This window comes from Neofelis nebulosa, chromosome 1 (assembly GCF_028018385.1).
Source record: "Neofelis nebulosa isolate mNeoNeb1 chromosome 1, mNeoNeb1.pri, whole genome shotgun sequence".
In the NCBI taxonomy this organism is placed as follows: domain Eukaryota; kingdom Metazoa; phylum Chordata; class Mammalia; order Carnivora; family Felidae; genus Neofelis; species Neofelis nebulosa.
In genome coordinates this window covers 53,170,326-53,191,932 of record NC_080782.1, presented here as the reverse complement: position 1 = coordinate 53,191,932, position 21,607 = coordinate 53,170,326, and the positions used below count along the sequence as shown (strand labels likewise).

Here is a 21,607-nt window from a genome sequence, read left to right as displayed (position 1 = left end):
CGTTATGGAAAGTATTTTTATTTTCTTGGTTTGGCTTTTAAAAGATATTCCAAAGAAACAGTATCACAAACAAATCTTTTCTAGAACCACTAAGTCTAAGGGAGTTCACACAAAAATACATATATTGCAAGCACTAATTCAAGTCCATTAAATAAGTTTAATGGTAAAGAGTTGGGCTCCAAAGTCAGAAAGAATTGTTCAAATCACAGTTCTGTCTTTTATTGCATCTTTCACCTTGAACAAATTAGAAAATTTACTTGAGCCTTCAACTTATCAGTAAAATGCAGGTATCTACTTGATAACTTATTAATTAGAACAGGTTAAAACAGGTTATGCTTTGATAACAAAGAATTCCAAAATTTTAGTAGCATATAAAGTAGCAACAAAGGTTGGTTGGCTTATTTTCCCTCTCACTCATGCTATATGTCTTTTGTAGGTCAGTTGAGGCACTCCACTCCATTTCTTCTCACTCTGGAACCTTTGCTGTTAGAATAGCTGCCACATAAAATTAGCTGATCACTAAAGCAGAGGGAAAGTGAGAGCAGTGGTTGTGTGTTGATTTGGCTTTAACTGCTTATATTTCACCAGCCAAAGAAAGTCATATGGCCTCATTCAACTTCAAGGGGTCAGAAAATTGTAATCCTACCATAGCCTTGGAGGAGAATTAGAACTATTGGAAAGAGAGTCCTAATCATTGTTACAAACAGCTTGTTCTAAAATTACATATATGAATTACTTATCACAGTGACTGGCAAATACACTAAGGTTTCAATAATGTCTTATCATATCTCCATTAACTTATGTTTATACACAGAAATAATTTTGAGATTTCCATCATCTATACTTACAATGCCTTGACCCATGAAGCAAAAAACTGGACAACCTGTCAGAAATTTGAGTGCCTACGTTTTTCTGTCATAAGGGATCATGATTTCTCCACCCCTCCCCTGCTTACTTACTAAGAACAATTGCAAAGAGAAATATTGTGACTTTGTGAAAGTATTACATGATATTGCAAAGCAGTTTGAGTTTCTAAGAAGTACCTGTGTGACACACATTGAATCTATTTTTTACTGAGAAATACCCCAGGGATATCATTCCTGATGCTTCAAAGAAGGGATAAAACTTACAAATAGGTCTTGTTTTTTAAATGACTTTGTGGTTCTTTTCCTGGAAGCCGTCTGACTGTAACTTCCATTCTTCATGAGACTGTGATTCAGGTTGACTCTCTGTGATCCCAAAAATATCCTAGCTTCTAATCCAGATGACAATTACAAATAAGCAAGTCAGAGGGAGGGGAAAAAATGAAAAAACAAAGGCCCTCACAGAGCAACTAACATAGTTCCTTGCTACATAGTATACACACTGACAGTTTCTTCTAGTTAGATGGTCTGCCCATTACCTCTTATTGGGTCCTACAGTTGTCCATTTTTCTGAAACCTATGCAAATTATTCAGGCTTTTTTTCCACCTATGTGAAAATAAATATTCAGGCTCTGTATTTTTTATGTCTAATGTAAAGTTATCTGGTACAAATCAGTAATATTACATAAAAATAATGAATATCTGAAACTATACTATAAGGTCCACAAGAGAAGAGATGAGTCATAGTTATTTGGAGGCAGCCACTCTCAGCCCTTGTCTCCCCTGCCCTATCCCCACAGCTCCAACACAAGCTCAAAACTGTTCATTAAAAAATGAATAATGATGGGCGTCTGGGTGGCTCAGTCAGTTATGTTTCTTGCTTCGGTTTAGGTCATGATCTCCCAGTTTGTGAGTCTGAGCCTCACAGCACGGAGTCTGCTTCAGATCCTCTGTCTTCCTCTCTCTCTGCCCCTCCCCTGCTCACACTCTCTCTCTCTCAAAAATAAATATTTTTTAAAAAAATGAATAATGGTATTTAATGCCAACTCAAGTATTTGGGTTGCTATGTATCAAATTCTAGACAAGCTTCTTGAATATGGTACTTCAGAATGGGGTGGCATGAGTAGGTAGTATTCTTAACCACTTTAGAATTTGGAGTTATAAAAGAATGGTTGTCTGAGGGGAGGTGTTGGAGGATGGACTAAACAGATGATGGAGACTAAGGAGGGCACTTGTGATGAGAACCGGGTGCTGTATGGAAGTGCTGAATCACTATATTGTACACCTGGAAAAACATTTCACTGTATGTTAACTAACTGGATTTGAATAAAAACTAAAAAAAAATGGTTTGTTATATTCAGTTCTAGCAAACATTTTCATATTCTCTAGCCTATCTGTCCCATGACCAGAAGTGTTTAACTATGAGACCATTTATACATAACCAGACACACTGGTTTTGAGACAGCAACTCTCAGTTGCTTTGAAAAGTACTATTTTGCAGGTGTGGGCACAATTAGATATTCAATTTATACAGGTGTTACATTTCTGACAGGCTTTTATTTTCTCTTCTTTCCCTTTCTGCCTTATCTTTTCTTTTTATTTTTGTAAATCTATTTGTTAGAGTAGAGTTCTGGCCTGGAGAGCCACAGCATTTGTCAGTGGGAGAAGGTGTAGGTGGGAACAAATATATTTTTCAAGTCACCGCCTCACTCTGAGCGCAGAGCATGGTTCCTTCTGCTGGGTGGACACCTAAGAGTGCTCTTCCCTCAGGGGCAAGCTTCGATACTTAATTTATGGATGTGCTCAGCCTGATTTTAGAAAATACCTGGTGATGTAAGACTAAGAATTAAGAAAAAAGATCAAGTTCTCACAGTAGCTGCTTGCTAATTAATCCTGGTGATTAACCACCTGAGAGAATCATCTAAGAATAGCTATATTGGGCAGTATTTCTATTTTTTCCCCTCTACCTGTGGCTATCCACAAACAGGATGAAATAGAGGGTATTTGGAAGTGAATACTTTGACAGTTTTAAAACAATACTCAAGGCTGTAATTACTTTAGTAAGTTTTGCTTCAGCGAACTCTCTCGAAGAGAAGAAGGTCTGCATTTCTTTTCATTTGCAGCCTTGTTTTCCTTTTCAAATAATTCACCTTGGGATATCTTCAGATGTATGCACAAAACCATATAAAAGATTTGAGACTTTCATAAAACCAAGACTTTGGAGGCAACATGATCAATTCTAGATAGCATAATGCATTTCACTATAAGAAATGTAGCCCTATCAGAACTGAAAAGTGTACAATTAATGCTTTCATCATATAGACAGAATCTGAATTAGTCCATTTTAAATTAAAGTACGTAATAACTTATTAAATAGTCAAAAGGGTTATGCTGCAGGTATGTTTTTATATATGCACAAATTACATATAAACCATTAAAAAATGTATTGAACACCTACTATACACCAGGCACTATTTTATATTTATACACAAACCAGATGTATAATGTTGTAGTAATGTTCATATATTTATCTTAAACCTAATAATGAATGTGTTGGTTAAAATAGTCTTAAAATCAACTTTATTGTTCCATAATTATGAGATGACATAAAAGTCTACCACCCAGCGATGTTTGATAGTATTTCATTGTAGGTCACTCTAGAAAGTTCTATCTGCATACATATATATAGAAAATTTTCAGAAATCAGATCTATAGACCATATGGAAGTATAGCATGATTTAAAAATCATAAGAATACGTTTTTTTTCAATTGTATTACCTTTTTAAATGATCATTACTATGCAGAAACTTAGAGTCCAATTCTGCCCTCTAACAGATCACATATATTTCCTTGAAAAGGGACTGCACTGAGCTTCATCATCCAACAGTTAGTCCATTAATTCCTTCCAATCATACCCATGGTACAGTAGGAAGATGGAACAAACTCTACTAAGCTCAACTTCTGTGCCAGGCACTCAAGATACAGGGGTAAACAAGAAGATGTGATTCTCCATCGAACAAATTTTATATTCTGGGTACTTAAACTTTCTCTAGTCTAGATTTAAAGGTAACTCAGCTAGATTTTAGAAATGTTGGATGTTCATCTGGGGACTACCAGGGCAAGAGACCAAATAAGTAGGATTTGAGGTTAAAGCCTATCTAGTTCGATGCATCATATCATTCAGGTTCTAATCTCTCGTGGTAATTGCTGAAAAATGGCATTCGAGAATTTAGAGATCCTGAATCTGGCCACATACCAACATAGTTCTTTGCAGTTCTATCAGTCTGTCATATTTGGTTAGGCCTAGTATACAAAAAAATCATTAATTTTTGAATGTTAAACATTTGTTCAAAATCAGTTATGATACCAGTCAGCATTCCCACACCTGACACATTGTGAGGACTTAATACATGTTTGTTAAATTAATTACTCAGGTTCATCTCTTTTCAAAGTGTTAAATTCACACTGGAATATAAAGGTAAGAATCTGCAATTCATTTCATCTATTTAGATCTCAGCTATAACCTACTGATTGCATCCTGGATCAGCAGAAAGCAAAGTCAAATTTAAAAACGGAAAAATGGCCAAAAACTACTGTTAGTTTTCACCTTAATCTGGTGTTTGCTCATCAACCACTGAACTAATCATGCTTGTGCCTTGAGTTGAGAATAGAATGGGGACATTATAGATTTAGAAAGTCCAGTGCTTGTTCCTTATTGATGCAATAATTTTTTGTTGAGAGCCTGCTATGTCTTGAGTATGTTCGACATTCTGTAAGTTAAGACACAAATAAATGTTTTTCAATATCCACCCAATCAGATCTTTATAAAAAATAATCCCAACAAACAAATCTTAGTTTAGACTGAGGACAGAACAAGAATGTTATTCTAAATGATTTTTCTAGGAAGTTAAACACATTTTTCAAATCACCACTATTTTCAGTGTTATCATCTGTAACCAAATTTCAGAAGACAATCGTATTCATAGATTCGAATAAGAAGAGTGTTCTCGTCCTTTGTGTCATTGCTTTGTTGGTTTTTAGTGTCCTGTTTTTTAAAAACTGATCCTTGGTATGTATATTCATATATTCTTTTTAGGAAGAAAAAATATCAGTAAGGTGAAATTGCTGCAGTATTTTTCTTCTCAACTGTGTGCAATTCGTTTCTTTAGCTGTGTGTCCGTTTCCTAGGAAACCTTAGTAGAGTAATGTTTGATTGGCTGTCATGCTGGACTTATCATGAGAGTTCTGAGCAAAGAGTCAGAATGGCATAGCCCCAGATAAGTTGCTCCAAAGACATAACAATGCCTCTCTGTGCATATTTGCAAGCTGATGCAAACCATACTGAGTTTGAGGTGTTACCGTGTTGCAGGAAGATCTGTGCATGGAATTTTGAAGACTCTTCTAATAGACATGATATAGCGCAATTTCTCAGTACTGCAATCTTGATCTCTTACCAGGTATTTAAAATGTGTTTTCTACCTATAGTCTTAATTAAAGATTCAAATTTGAAATTCTTAGTTGTAATACCTCTCCAGAGAAATAGAACTGTTTACTACCCTAGGCAATTTTACCTGCTCATGGTTGATGATTAAAGTATCCATGACATATTTTACAGTGCTATTGCACTGCTTACATAATATATTTAAAAATAATTTTCATATCTAATACACTACAATTTATGAACTTACTGGAAATATTACCTCATTGAATTCTTTCTGGACCTATGAGTCAGGTAGACAAAAAGTCTAATTAGCTTACTTTAAAAGATGAGATACTGGAAGCCTCAAACAGATGAAGCAATTCATGTGTGATCACACAACCGAAAAGTAGCAGACATGAGACTGATATCTGCATCTGTTCATAAACTTCAGAGCGCTCTTCCTAAAAATTTCTAATTGTCCACATCTAATAAAACAGTATGTCCTGGTTGCCTCCATTTCCAAAATATATCCCCAATTCATCTATTTCTCTCATTTTCTGTTTTATCACTTATTTTTCTTCCAAAGTTCCATAATAACCTCCTAAATAGTCTTTTTGATACTAATCTTCCTAAAATTCATTCTCTCTACTGGAGCCAAGTACTTTAAAAATTTTAGTGTGGGTGTTTTCTGAAGTAAAATTTACATTCCATGAAAAGCACAGTTTGTAAAAACAAAACACAATTTAGTGAGTTTTAATACATATATACTTCATGCAACTATATCAAAATTGAAATATACAACATTTTCAAAACTCCAGAAATTTCTCTCATGCCTTCTTCCAATCCCCATCCTTCAGCAGCAACCACTATTTTGATTTCTTTCACATAGATTAAATAATGCAGCATGTACTCTTTATTCTGGCTTCTTTCTTCAATAAAATATTTTTGAAATGCATCCATATTGTTGTATGAATGAGAAGTTTGTTATTTTTAGCGCAGTGTAGTATTCCACCAAAAGCATAGACCTAAATTTGTTTACCTATTTTACTGTTGATGGACTCTTGAGTTATTTACTATTTTTGATTATTATTTCGCTGTAATTTTAAAGTAAAATTCTTATTTTTTAATCGTTTCAGATTTACAGAAAAGTAGTAAGATAGTAAAAATAGTTCTCATATAGTTCACATCTAGTTTACCCTATTATTAACATCTTACATTAGTGTTGTATATTTGTTGCAACTAATAAACCACTGTTGAGACATTATTATTACCTAAAGTTCACACTTCACTCGGATTTACTTAGATTTTTATTTTAGTCTTGGGCATTTTATTTTATTTTTTTCAGTTTTATTGAGAAATAATTGATGTACCTCACTGGATAAGATGAAGGCTGAGGGCATGGTGATTTCAGTTATACATACTGTGAAATGATAACATAACAGGTTCAGCTAACATCCATCTTCTCATATAAATAAAATAAAAAAAGAAAAAAAAGAAAACCAGGAAAAAAGGAAAAAAATTCCCTGTGATGAAAACTCCTACAATTTCCTCACTTAACAACTTTCCTATGTATCAAGCAATGTTAGCTACAGTCATGGTGTTATATGTCCCTAGTACTTATTTATCTTGTACCTGGAAATATATACCTTTTGACCACCTTCAAATTTTCCCTCTCCCACTTTCACCTCTGGCAACCATAACTCTCTTTTTCTTCAAGGTTTTTGTTTTTGTGTTTTGTTTTGCTTTTTGATTCCACATATAAATGAGATCATGCAGTATTTGTCTTTAACTTATTTGACTTAGCATAATGGCTTCAAGGTCCATCCATGTTCTCACAAATGGAAGGATTCTTTTTTTAATGGCTGAATAATGTTTCATTATATATAAACCAACTTCTTTATCCATTCATCCATTGATGGACATTTAGATTGATTCCATGTCTTAGCTGTCAACACTACTGCTGTGAACGTGGGGATGCAGATATCTTTTTTGAATGACTGTTTTTATTTCCTTTGGATATATTCCCAGAAATGGAATTGCTGCATCAAATGGTAGCTCTATTCTTAATTTTTTGATGATTTTCCATACTGTTTTCTATAGTGTTTACACCAATTTACAATCGTACTAACAGTGCACAAGGGTTCCCTTTTCACCACATCCATGCCAATGTTTGTTATCTCTTGTCTTTTTAATAACAGTCATTCTAGTATTTGTGAGGTGACACCACATTGTAGTTTTAATTTGTATTTTCTTAATGACAGTTTTTTTTATGTACCTGTTGACCTTTCATATATCTTCTTTAAAGAAGTGTCTATTCAGGTCCTTTGCCCATTTTTAAATTTTTTTGTTTTGTTTTACTGTTTGTTTTTTGTTTGTTGCTAATGGGTTATATATATATACATATATATATGTACATATTTTTGTATATATTTTAAATATTAACCCTTTACCAGATATATGGTGTGGACATATTTTTTCCTAATCCTTAGGTTTTCTTTTCACTTTTTTCGTGACTTCTTTTGCTGAGCAGAAGCTTTTTAGTTGATATTCCATTGTTAATCTTTCATTTCGTGGTTTGTACTTTAGGTGTCATATCCAAAACATCATTAACAAGACCCATATAAAGAAGCTTTATTTCTATGTTTTCTTCTAGGAGTTTAATTGGTCAGGTCTTACATTTAAGTCTTTAATCCATTTTGAATTGATTTCTGTGAGTAGCATAAGCCTAGTTTCTTTTACGTGTGAATATCCAGTTATTCTAACACCATTTATTGGAAATACATTTTTTTCTCCATTAAATATTCTTAGCTCCCTTGTCAAATATTAGTTTGCCATATATGCTTGGGTTTATTTATGGGCTCTCAGTTCTGTTCTGTTGGTCTATATTTTTGTTTTTATGCCAGCGCTATACTTTTTTGATGACTATAGCTTTATAGTATATCTTGAAATCAGGAGGTATGATACCTCCTGCCTTTTTCTTCTTTCTCGAGATTTCTTTGGCTATTTGAAGTCTTTCCTGGTACTACATGAATTTTATGAGTGTTTTCTCTACTTCTGTGAAGAATGACATTGGAATCTTGATAGAGATTATATTGCATCTATACATGGATTTTAGTAGTACTCACATCATAATATTAATTCTTCTAATACATGAACACAGGGTACATTTATTTATTTGTTTTTGTTCAATTTCTTTCATCAATGTTTTATAGTTTTCAGAGTAGGGATCTTTCACCTTAGTTAAATTTATTCCCAAATATTTTATTGTTTTTGATGCTATTGTATATGGGATCAATTTATTTTTCAAAAAAAAAGTTCATGCATAGACACATTACTGATTTTTTATGTTAATTTTTCATCCTGCAACTTTGCTGAATTTATTGATTAGATCAAACAGTTGACTATTTAGGATTTTCTGCATCTAAAATTATGTCATTTCCTTTTTTTTTTTTAAAAATGTTTATTGATTTATTTTGAGAGGGGGAGCATACAAACAGGGGAGGGTCAGAGAGAGGGAATGAGAGAGAATCCCAAGCATGCTCCACATTATCAGTGCATAGCCTGATGTTGGACTTGAACCCACAAACTGTGAGATCATGACCTGAGCCGAAATTAAACGCTGGACATTTAACTGACTGAGCTACCCAGGCACCCCTAAAGTTATGTCATTTCCAAATAGAGAAATTTTACTTCTTCCTTTCCAATTCTAACACTTTCATTCATATTTTTCTTGCCTGATTGTTCTAGCTAGGACTTCTAGTATTATGTTGAATAAGAGTGGTGAAAGTATGCATCCTTGTTTTGTTCCTGATCTTAGAGGAAAATCTTTCCATCCTTCACCAATAAGTATGATGTTAGCTGTGGGCTTGCCATATATGGCCTTTATTATGTTGAAATATGTTTTTTCTATGCCAAATTTGTTAAAAGTTTATGTCATGATTAAGTGTTGAATTTTGTCAGATGCTTCTTCTGTACCCATTGAGATGACCATGTGATTCTTTTATTCTATTAATGTGATTTATCCATTGATTGATTTGCATATACTGAACATCCTTCAAACCCATAGATAAATCCCAATTGATTATGGTGAATGATCCTTTTAATGTATTGCTACATTTGATTTACTAACATTTTATTGAGAATTTTTCATCTATATTCATTAAAGGTATTGGTATGAATATTTCTTTTCTAGTAGCAACCTTTTTTGGTTTTTGGTATCAGGATAATGCTGGCCTCATAAAATGAGTTTGGGAGTCTCCCCTCTTTGATTTTTGGAAGAGTCTGAGAATCGTTATTGCTATTTTTTCTTTAAATGTTTGGTAAAATTCACCAATGAAACCATATGATCCTTTACTTTTCTTTTTCTTTGTAGGGAGATCTTGAATACTGATTCCTTCTCCTTAGTAATAATTGGTTTATTCAGATTTTCTTTTTTCTTTTTCTTTTTTTTCTTTCTTTGCTTTTTTTTTTTTTTTTAACCTAACTCAGTACAGGTAAGTTGTATGTTTCTAAGAATATTTTACTTATTCTAGGTTGTTTGTTGGCATATAGTTCTTTATACTACCTTCTTATGATCCTTTGTATTCTGTAAGATCTGTTCTGGTGTCTCCTTTTTCATTTATAACTTTGATCTGGGTCCTTTCTCTTTTTTCCTTGGTTAGTTTAGATAAGGGTCTGTCTCTTGTTTATCTTTCCAAAGAAGTAACTTAGTTTGTTTAATATTTTCTATTGTTTTTCTGTTCTAATTTGTATTTCCTTTTTTTATATGAAATCTGGTCTCAGTTTATCTTTATTTTACTATTATTTAAGTATAGAGTTAGGTTGTTTATTTGGGATCTTCTTTTTTCTTAATGTAGGTGTTTATTGCTATGAACTTCCCCCTTATGACTGCTTTTGTGAAATATCATATGTTCTGATATATTGTATTCCATTTTAATTCCTCTCAAGAAACTTTTTTATTTATCCTTTATTCTTTGATCCATTGGTTGTTCATGAGAATGTTATTTAATTTCCATTTGTTCATTAATTTTCCAGTTTTCATGTTGTTGATTTCTAGTTTCATGTCATGAAACTAGTGGTCAGAGAAGACACTTGGTATAATTTCAATATTGATTTGCTATGTATGACTTGTTCTGTGGCCTACATGGGGTATATCCTAAAAAGTATGTTCCATGTATACTTGAGAAGAATGTATATTCTGGTATTTGATAGAATGTTCTTTGTATGTCTGTTAGGTCCAATTGGTCTACAGTGTTGTTCCAATCCACTGTTTCATTATTGATTCTCTCTCTGGATGACCTTTCCATTGTTGAGAGTGGACAATTACAGTCCCCAACTGTTAGTATATTATTGTTTTTTTCTCATTTTAACTATGTTAGTTTTTGCTTTATATATGTAAGTGCTCCAATGTTGGGTGTGTAAATATTTACAATTGTTATATCTCCTTCATGTATTGACCCCTTTATCATTATATATGTCCTTCTTAATCTCTTTTTACTATTTCTAAAGTTTATTTCTGATATATGTATAACTATCTGCTTTTTTTGTTGTTATTGTAACCACTTGCTTGAAATATCTATTTCCATCCCTTCATTCTCAGTCTATGTGTGTTTTTAAGGCTATATCTCTTGTAGATAACATATTGCAGAATCTTTTTTTTCTTTTTTCTTTAATTCACTCAGCCATTCTATGTCTTTAATTGGAGAATTTAATTCATTTATATTTAAAGTAATCATTGATAGGTAAGAACTTACGTTGGCTATTTTGTTGTTTTCTAGCTGTTTTGTAGATCTGTTTTTTATCTAGTTGTCTTTTTTTTTTTAATGTTCTTTTTTTTTTAAAGTAAACTACCCCCAGCATGAGGCTTGAACTCATGACCCCATGATCAAGAGTTGCATGTTCTACTGACTGAGCCAGCCAGGTGCCCCATCTTGCTGCCTTTTTTGTGTGTGTTGTGAAGTCTTTGCTTTCATATGCTTTGACTTCTTATCATGTTCTTTTGTGTAATGACTACAAGATTTTCCTTTGTTACCATGAGGCTTACATAAAATATTTTAAACATACAACACTCTATTTTAAACTGATAACAACTTAACTTCAATACAATTTGTAAACTTTGCACTTTTGCTTCTCTTCTCCTTCACATTTTAGGTTATTTCTATTACAATTTATATGTGTTTTTATATTGTTAACTAATAACAGATTATTACAGTTAAGGTTATTGTTACTTCATTTATTGTTTTATTTTTTTAGTATTAATTTATTTTTGATAAAGAGAGTGAGGAGAAGCAGAGAGAGAAGACACAGAATCTAAAGCAGGCCTCAGGTTCCCAGCTGTCAGCACAGAGCCTGACGTGGGGCTCGAACTCACGAACCATGAGATCATGACATGATGTGACTGAAGTTGGACGCTTTAACCAACTGAGCCACCCAGGTGCCCCACTACATTTATTCTTTAAAAAAGAGTATTTAAGCGAAATATACATCACTATTACCATATTGTAAAATCTAACTTTGACTATGTATATAAAATTACCAACTATTACTAGTGAGATTTACACTATCTTTTTATGTTTTTGTGATGTTAATTGGCATTCTTTTATTTCCACTGAAAGAGCTCCCTTCAGCACTTCTTATAGGGTAAGTATGATGGTAATAGAGTCCCTCAGCTTTTGTGTGTTTAGAAAAATCTTTATTCTTCATTTTTTTCTGAAGTACAGGTTTGCCAGGTATAAAATTCTTGACTGACAGGGGTGTCTGGTTTGCTCAGTCTGTTAAGTGTCTGACTTCTGCTCAGGTCATGATCTCACAGTCATGATCTCACAGTGAGTTTGAGTCCCATATCATGCTCTGCACTGACAGCTCAGAGCCTGGAGCCTGCTTTGGATTCTGTGTCTCCCTCTCTCTCCGCCCCTCCCACACTCACACACTGTCTCTCTCTCTCTAAAACAAATAAACATTTAAAAAAAAGAATTCTTGACAGTTATTTTTTTCCCTATTTTGAATATAACTTTTCATTCTCTCCTTGAAATTACTATTGAGAAATCTGCAATAATATTATGGAGGTTTGTTTCCTTGTACATAACTTCTCTCTTTTTTATTGTCACTCAAAATTCTTTCTTTATCTTTGACTTTTGTAAATTTATTTATAATGTGTTTTGGTGTAGCCCTATTGGATTCAAGTATTTGGGTCCTTTGGGATTCATGGATCTGGATATCCATGTCTCTCCCCATTTGAGAATTTTTGAGAATTTTTCAGCCATTGTTGCTTTAAATGTACTACTCTCTGTCCTTTTTCTTCTTTTCCAGGAATTTTGTAATGCAGATATTGTTTCTTTTCTTTGTGTCTTATAATTCCCATAGGTTTTCTTCACTCTTTTTCATTCTTGTTGCTCTGTCAGGGTAATTTCCAATTTCCTACCCTCCAGATGATTGATTCTTTCTTCTATGTGGTTGAGCCTATTTTTGAAACTTTTTATTGAATTCTTCAATTTAGTTATTGCATTTTTCAACTCTAGGATTTTCTCTGTGTCTGTATGTTTTGATGTTTGCTATTTCTCTGTCAAAATTCTTGTTTTGTTCATACATTGTTTTACTAATTTTGTTTAGTTGTCTGTGTTTTCTTATAGTTCACTAAACTTCGTTAAGATTATTCTGAATTCTTTATCTGATAATTCATAGATCTCCATTTCTTTGGGGCCAGTTTATTGGAGATTTATTAGTTTCCTCTGGTGGTATCACATTTACTTGAATTTTTGGTGATTCTTGACTACTTACATTGACATCTGCATATTGGGTAATTGGGCTCCTCTTCCAGACTTAACATGTTTGCTTTGGCAGAAACAGTTCTTCATCAGTTAGCTTAGTTTAGGTTTCTGGGTGCTTCTGCTATTATGGTCTATTTTTGGATGTGACAACTGTCCAAACTCTGAAGACACAATAGGGAGTGTGACACTGGCTGAGAAGAGTTGGATAAGACTGCTGGCTTGGTTCTCTACCCAAATGTAGCTGTAGTATAGGTTCTGCACTTGCCTGGATTCTCTGGTGAGGCTTACTAAATGGCCAGGACTAGGCACTCCATTCTATAGTAGATGGGGAGATGAATTAGCTTCCCTTCCCTGACAGAGCAGCAGGATGGGACCCAGGGCCTGTACAGTTCATTGCTTGAGGACCCCAAATCAGGCAAGAGTGCGCACTGAATTCCCTGATTAGGAGAGGCCACCTTATGCTGTTCAGATGGGAGAAGCTATGGGTTGTGCTCTTTGTTCCACTGTACATAGGGCTATTGTATATAGTGCTACTGTATATAGGTGCCACTATACATAGGGCTATTGAGTGGGCCATGCAGACTCATGTGTTCTTTGGTAATGTTTCACGGTTTGACTGACTTTATTCAGCAAGGACCAGCGCTCTGAATTAGATTCCCTACCTGGTCACAGTGGGAGAATCAGCTCTAAGTCTGGTAATGTTATTTGTTCGTTGTCTTAACTCAAGCTGACTCACACCCCTAGTTCCCTAATCAAACAGGGCCACTGGCTTTGCTCTGCGACCTGCTGGTTCTGCCTGTTCTCCTCTCAGCTTGAGGGCCACTAGGCCACACTGCTTCCAGGAGTTGTTGCCAACCCTTCTGGTCAGATGGGGCTGAAAAACAGTCTCCACAGTTTATGGGGTTACGTCTCAGTTTCTTTGCCTGGGCAGGAGGAGGAGGGGCCTGTCCAGACTACTCTCAATTTCCAAACAGTATCTCCAGTTGCCTGGGGCCAGGGATTACCCGCAGCCTTAGTTATGAATTAATAAGCCTGCCTGTTCATAGCACTGGCGCACTCCATGTCTGGTACTTGTTTTGCTCTGGGGGTGATCAGCTCTGCCTGCCCACCTCTCAGCTCAAACACCACTAGGCCACACTGCTTCTAGGAGCTGTCACCAGCCTTTTTGGTCAGATGGTGCTAGAAGACACTCTCCACAGTGGATGCGTGGGCCTGCAGTTCAGCTCCTTGCCTGGGCTTGGGCAAACTAGGCTCTATGGCCCCAAATTCCTCATTTGAAGATGCAAATCAGGCAGATATGCACTCCACCAAGTTCCCTTGTCAGAGTGTGCCCCAAACATGATTCTGCAGATGAGCAAAACTGCTGGTTGAGATTACTACTTAGGCACTACAGTTATGAACTCACTCTTCCAAGTTATGTGTGCTGGTTGTTGGAAACCCCTCCTCCCTTCTCTGTCAGATTCCCAGTGGTTGGGCCCTCAGCAACCCCTGCAATACCCACGGTTTCGAGATCAGAGTAAGGTTTCCCACAAAGTAATCTACAATGCTAGTGGGGAGAGACTGGTTGTCCCCCCAGGTTCTCTTTCCTCACTGGAGGAACCAGTGGTTCAGGGGACACCTCTCTGCATGATGCTGTGCTGGCCTGGAAGAGAGGCAATGCAGTCTTAACTTTATAATACAGTCTGTCTTGGTGTCTGTAGTACAGGGACGTGCTTCATCCTCGCTGTCATATTTTAGTATTTCCTCAGTGATGTCCTGTTCTTGAATAGTTGTTGTTTTTGTGAGGGGGAGTGAAGTCAGAAACAACCTATGTCACCATCTTGGTGACATCACTTGCTTAGATTTCCTTAGATTTTACCTAGTGTTATTTCTCTGCTCCAGAATTACATCTAGGATACCACATTACATTCAGTTGGTGTGTTTCTTTAAGCTTTTCCAGACTGTGACAGTGATTTAAACATTCCATGTTTGTGATGACTTTGAAAGTTTTGAGGAGTACTGAAGAGGCATTTTGTAGAATATCTCTGAATTGGGGTTTCTTTTTTCTTGTGATTAAACTGGAATTATAAATTTTTGGGGAAAAGGCCACATAAGTAAGGTGCCATTCTCATCATATCACAGTAAGAAATCATGCTATCAACATGACATTGCTGTGAATTAAACCATGATCACCTGGCTGAGGTAGTGTTTGTTAGGTTTCTCTACTGTAAGCATACTCTCTTTTCTCCTTTCCATAATGTGCTCTTTAAATGGAAGTTATTATGTACAGCTCACACTTAAAGAGTTATGCCCACTCCCCACATCTTGTTGGAGGAGTATCTATATAAATTATTCAAAATTCTCCTGCAGAGGGCACTTGGTTATTCCTCATTTGTTTATTTACTAAATTACTTGTTTATATAAGTATGAGGTCATGGATATTTATTTTATACTTTATGCTATAATCCAATGCTAGTTACTAATTTTGCCTTTCAAGTCATTCCAGCTTTAGACATTGGGAGCTCTTGCAGTTGGTGTCTGTGCCTTTTTGGCATACTCCCACAGTTGTGTATAGCATTTTGTTTTCGTGTATTTTGTTTTGTTTTCGGAGTTCTTCCTTACTTTCTGGCACTACAATATGCTTCAGGTTCATCTTCCATACACCTGCCCTAGTCCTAAAATCAGGCTTTTTGCTAAAGAGACTTGGATCCTTTCATTTGGAGAACAGTATTAGAAACCAAGAGCTTCTATAAGCCCATCTATATCTTTCACAGCATGAAAGGTGTTAATTTTAATAAAGACCAATTTATCATCTTTTTTTTTTTCTTTAATGAATTGTGTTTTTAGTGTTGTATTGAAAAGGTTATCACCAAACCCAGGGTCACATAAATTTTCTCCTATGTTTTCTTCTAGAATTTTTACATTTTACATATCATTTTATATTTAGGCATATAATCAATTTTAAATTTTGTATAAGTTATGATATTTGATTAAGTTCATATTTTTATATGGATTTCCAATTGCTTTTTTCAGCACCGCTGTGAAAAAATACTCTTTTCCAGAACCATTCGTTTAAAAGACTATCCTTTCTATATTGTATTGCCTTGTGCCTTTGTTAAAAATAAGTTAGCTAAATTTATGTGGGTCTATTTCTGAGTTCTCTATATTGTTACATTGATCTATGCACCTATTCTTTTTACCAAAAGAAAGGTTTTGTGGTTACTATAACTTTATAGCAAGTCTTGAAGTAAGGTAGTTAAGTTAGTAAATTTTATTTTGCTTCTTAGGATTATGTTGGTTATTCTATGTCCTTCACATTTGCATAGAAATGTCAAAATCATTTGTGCTGATATCAATAAAGTAGCTTGCTAGAATTTTGACTGGGGTAGGGTTGAATCTATAGATCAAGTTGGAGAGAACTGAAATCTTAATGACATTGAATCTTCCATTCTATAAACACACAATACTTTCCCACTTATTTAGGTCTTCTTTCAACAGTGTTCTTTTAGTTTTTCTCCTATGGACCTTGTGCATATTATCTTAGATTTATAGCTAAGTACTTACTTTTTGGAAGGGGGGCTGATATATAAATAGTACTTTTTAAAATTTCAGATTCCAATTTTTTATAGCTGGTACACATAGTAAATTTTGAAACATAAGCAAATCATGTTTAATCATTACACTTAAAATGCAAATTCCTTAACTCTGTCCTATAAGACCCTGCCAAGCTTTCTAAACTAGGTTAACCTTTAAGTACTAAAGTTTCAAACTCACTGTTTTTTTTAATGCTTATTTATTTTTGAGAGAGAGAAGAATGAGAGAGGGAGAGAGACAGAGCATGAGTGGGGGAGGGGCAGAGAGAGAGGGAGACACAGAATCCGAAGCAGGCTCCAGGCTCTGAGCTGTCAGCATAGAGCCTGATGGGGAGCTCGAAGTCATGAACTGTGAGATCATGACCTGAGCCAAAGTCAGATGATTAACTGACTGAGCGACCCAGGTACACCTCAGACTCCCTATTTTTTTTTTTTTTTTGATTTCTTGACTTATTCTAAGCTTTTTCATACCCCAGGGCTTTTGCACTTGCCCTTCATTTTGCCTGGATTTGTCTTCACCTAGGTGTTTTCCACTTTGCTTCTGTCACTTTTCATCCTTCATGTCTCATTTTAAATGTCAAAGTGGCCTTCCCTAATCACTACATCTAAAATAGACAATTTTTTCTTCTGCCACTTCTCTTCACTTATCCTTTATAGCTTTCATAGTACTTATTACCATTTGGCATTATTTTGTTTGTTATTCTTCCTAGTTATTATTGGTCTTTACCCAAATAAAATATAAATTAAATAAGAGTACAGTCTTGGCCTTTTTCATTTACTACTTTATTCCCAGTGCATGTTACCATGTCTAAAATATAATAGACACTCATTTAAATATCTTTGAATGAATTAATGGATATGTATATATATACATACATATACATATACATATACATATACATATACATATACATATACTATACATATACATATATATACATATACATGTATATAGTAAGAAAGACACACCAAGGTCAAATATCTCAATTTCAGCAAAATCTTCCTTCAGTCCCTAAACTGGAAATGATTATTCTCTGCTCTTGTTCTCCCTTAAAATATATCCTTTTTATGCAACTATTTGTAGTACTTGTTTATGTGCATCTTTGTCTCCTATAATCACTATGAACAGAGGCAGTAATTTATACATGTTTGTATTCACCATAACTTCAAAGAGAGTATCTTACATCTGAATTTTTAAAAATGAATAGATAGCAAATGGATTAGTTATTAGAATACCTTAGATGTGATCCAAACAGATCTCACCAATTAATTGTGTAACTATTTGAGAACCACCTCACCTTAGTAGGTCTTGTTTTAAAATAAGGAAATTAGACTAGATTGGTAATTCTTAAACTTTCTGTTTCTTTTGAAGGAGGTATAGCATACATGGTCAGTGCTCCACCCATATTCCCTGGGATCTCTTTCCCACTTTCATGAACATCAGATTCCAGTATGTTTTTATTTTCAAGAGCTAGAACCTGCCTCCCTTCATTGGAAGACTGACCTCGGGATTCCTGAGAAAGCTTTCTCTGAAAACTGAGAGGGTCAGAATTACAACCCCCATGCCTATCCCCAGCACTGGGAAACCATGATCCAGTGACTAAAGATGTAGGTTATGAATCTCCCAGCTTCTTAGGCCCCTGATATCCACCACTCTGAGGGGGCTCTAGAGACCACTGCAAAACAGGAATTTGGTTTGATATCTCACCCTTGCTTGTCTTGCTTCCATTCCTAGTCTCACTTCCTCACTTGGCAACCTGTTTCTCATGGAAACACTTCCTAATGCATCACTTTCACATGAATCCTCATCTTAGAGATGCTTCTGGGGAACAGGGGAACCCAACTTGAGATATGAGATATTGGTTAAGAGACCCTTTTGGGAGTATGCTGAAAACCATGGTTTATCTTCAGGAACACACACACACACAATTCATGCAAAGATATTTATATAATCTATGGATTTCAATTTAAGAATCACTTGACTAAAAATCTCTAAGGTAATGTCTTCTCAAGTTCATTCACACCTTCAACAATGTTTATTGACTACTTACTTATACTTGTTATTGTAATTCCTAAGGATACTGGGAGTGAACAAAACCAGTCAGAACCTTGTTCTGTGGAGTTTATCTCCAAGGGAGAAAAATGATAATAAAATGCTTAAGAAAAAGATAAGCTAATGTTAAGTGTAACACAGATAATTAAATTAGAAAACTAGTGACTACCTTATGCATGATGATCAAGGGAGACCTCTGGGAGGATGAGGCATTTAAGCTGAAATTGTAATGACAAGCAGAAGCTAGCCATACAAAGATCAAGGGGTGGCAACACAAGCAGAAGGAACAGCCAGTGTAAAATTTCTAATTAGGAATGAGCTTGATAAGTCTGAGAATCAAAAGTGAGTGATGCAAGCATAGTATGCAAAGTAGAGAATGGTATGAGATAAAGTTCAAAGAGTTGTCAGTCATTGATGATGGAGAGTAAGTCAGAGTAAGGAGTTTGAATTTTATTCTAGGTAAAATGGGGATAATGATGATCAGTGCCAGTCTTCTACAGGAACATTCCACTGCTAGTGCTAATAATAAAGGGTTTGGACTCTAACTGCACTTTGATCAGTTCCATTGACACCAACCCTTCACTCTTCTTTCCTCACCTATCCTTTCCTTATTACCTAACTATAAGCTTCTTCTCACTTAATCTTCTCTCACTGGAGAAAAAAGGGAAAAAAATATGATGACTAATTGTATGAATTAAAAGTCATTTGTGAATGATCCCGATTCCAAGAATGATGAGAATTTCCCTGAATATTTGCACTGATAGAATGAACCATTCTTGACCTTTGACTAGATCTAGAAAGAGGTTTCTATACAGAGGAAGTCACACTGAGGTGATAAAGTCTTACAGACTACAGAATATATGTTACTGACATCTTCACTTTTGTTTATGCTGGGTGGGCAGAGATTTGTACCGATGGCCATTCTTAGTATTGATTCCATGTGAGTTTAATTTCAAAGAAAAAAGCTATAGGATCTCATTTTCTATAGTCCCTAAAATTCACTGAAAGGTTGTCTAAAAGCACAGTAGATATTATTAGTATCTCAAATGCTAGAGAAACAAACAAAATAAAAAACAAAAACAACACCTACAATATGGGCTCTGAAATATTTTTTTTCCCAATTCTTTCACTGGCACCATGGTGGTACTTCTACAACTCATGTCCCCCCAACAGGAAAGGTGTCTTTCTGACAACGCAGGCTTGATAGACAGCTGGAGTTACTTAGAAAATGTTGACCAAAGTATTACCCTTTTTCTGATAGCAGCTGTAAAGTTTCGGTTGCTAGGGTGGAATTGAACCCCAAACTGACTGAATTCTAAAGAATTTATTGTTAGAGTTTGCTTACATACACATCAGGGTATACTTTTAAAAACAAGAGCTACTTAATTGGATTAACAGCAATGATTTTTTCCTTAATACCCAAGGTTCAAAAGCTTAGCAAAAATATTTATAAAACAGATGAAGAAAAGGAGATTCTCCTTACTGGTCAGCTTGTTGCTGCTGTAGTTTCCATAGTTGCACACATCCTAACATTCAGCCTACTTGGCAAGCAACAAAACATAGGCTGCTTTTGGATATAATTAGGGTTGAAGCAATATGGAGGTGATATAGTGTAAAATGCAATACACTAATCCCAGATTGTCAAATTATACCTAAATTTATGTCTCCTACTCTTTTCCTAAATTATCAAAAGTCATTGTTTTGTAACAACCAGTTGCCATGTATTTGCTAAGTGTCTACTATTTATAAAATCACTTATGGATTACAAAGAAGTCTCAAGTACAATTTCTGTCTTCAGAGTTTATGCTACAGGTATGGAACTGAGATGTATGTAAAAATAACTATCTAGAGTAGGTAATAAATTCACAGGCATCATCATGATCAAAAGTTTATTATTTAGTGCCTGGTTGCTGTGCAGGAGGATTCTGAGGAATACTCAAATAAATTATGTGCACAACATTGCTTTAGGAATTTTGAGGATGTCAAACTGTGAGAATAAAATGCTACCTTGATTATAGCAAAAGTATTTATGGCCGTCATAATAGCAGTGGCAAAGTTAGTAGGTATGAGAGTAGGAAACATTTACTAATCAGACACCGCATGCCATATCCACCACATTTTGACAAACAAGAACTCAGGCTCACCTACACCCAAATTAGGAATCAATCAGAAATCCAAAGTCGGGGCTTCTTGCCTCAGCCATGATTCCCTTAAACACATCAAATCAGGCTTCAAGGTGGAGACTGGATCAGATATAAGTTTGCTACATAGGAAGCTTGTTTCAAAGATTCGGCCCTAAACAAGTATCCATTTATTTTCTATAAATCAACCTAAAACTTTTCGCAGTCCCCTAGCTTGTGGAACATCACATTAGTTTTTTCATTCTATCTCCAACCATTTGTACAGAGGTTCTGAGTTTGTTTAAATATGGGGAGGAATAAGCTTCCTTCCATCAGTGACCAAGATTCTCTATGTGTTAAACTTGGGGTGTTTGCCTCTCTGGCAAGGTTGGAAGCTCTGTTGCTAGGTTCCTGCACCCTAGATACAGAATGCAGTCATCCCCTTAAGCATTTTGGCCTCCTCAGACCTCCATTTCCTTCCCAGCATGGGATTCTCCTCACTGCTACCCCTTCTCAAAGAGCCAGACTCTTTCCTCCTCCCAAAGAAAGCCAACACAATTCCTCTCAATCGCTTAGGCTTTAGGAAAACAAAAAACAGACTAGGATGTATCTTGTAAGTCACTTTTTTGGGCCCAGAAACAGAAATATCTACTGGAACAAGAAGGCACACAAGGTCATGATATCTCTGTGGAATGGATGAAGAATGAGAAAGGACTATGAGGGAAAGAAAGTAAATTAATATCTTTGTTAATCACTCTGTCACATAAACATTGAAGGCAAGTAGAAATGAGATAGGCAAAGAGGACAAGATAG

General features: G+C 35.2%; 1 long non-coding RNA gene across 1 annotated transcript in view; it reads right to left on the bottom strand.

The window, feature by feature from the left end:
• Positions 1–4,018: 4,018 nt before the first annotated feature.
• Positions 4,019–21,607, bottom strand: part of LOC131507551 (uncharacterized) — a 37,982-nt gene continuing 20,393 nt past the window's right edge. The window contains exon 3 of the long non-coding RNA XR_009259556.1: positions 4,019–4,633. This is a non-coding gene — a long non-coding RNA (uncharacterized LOC131507551). The remainder of the gene's footprint in view (positions 4,634–21,607) is intronic.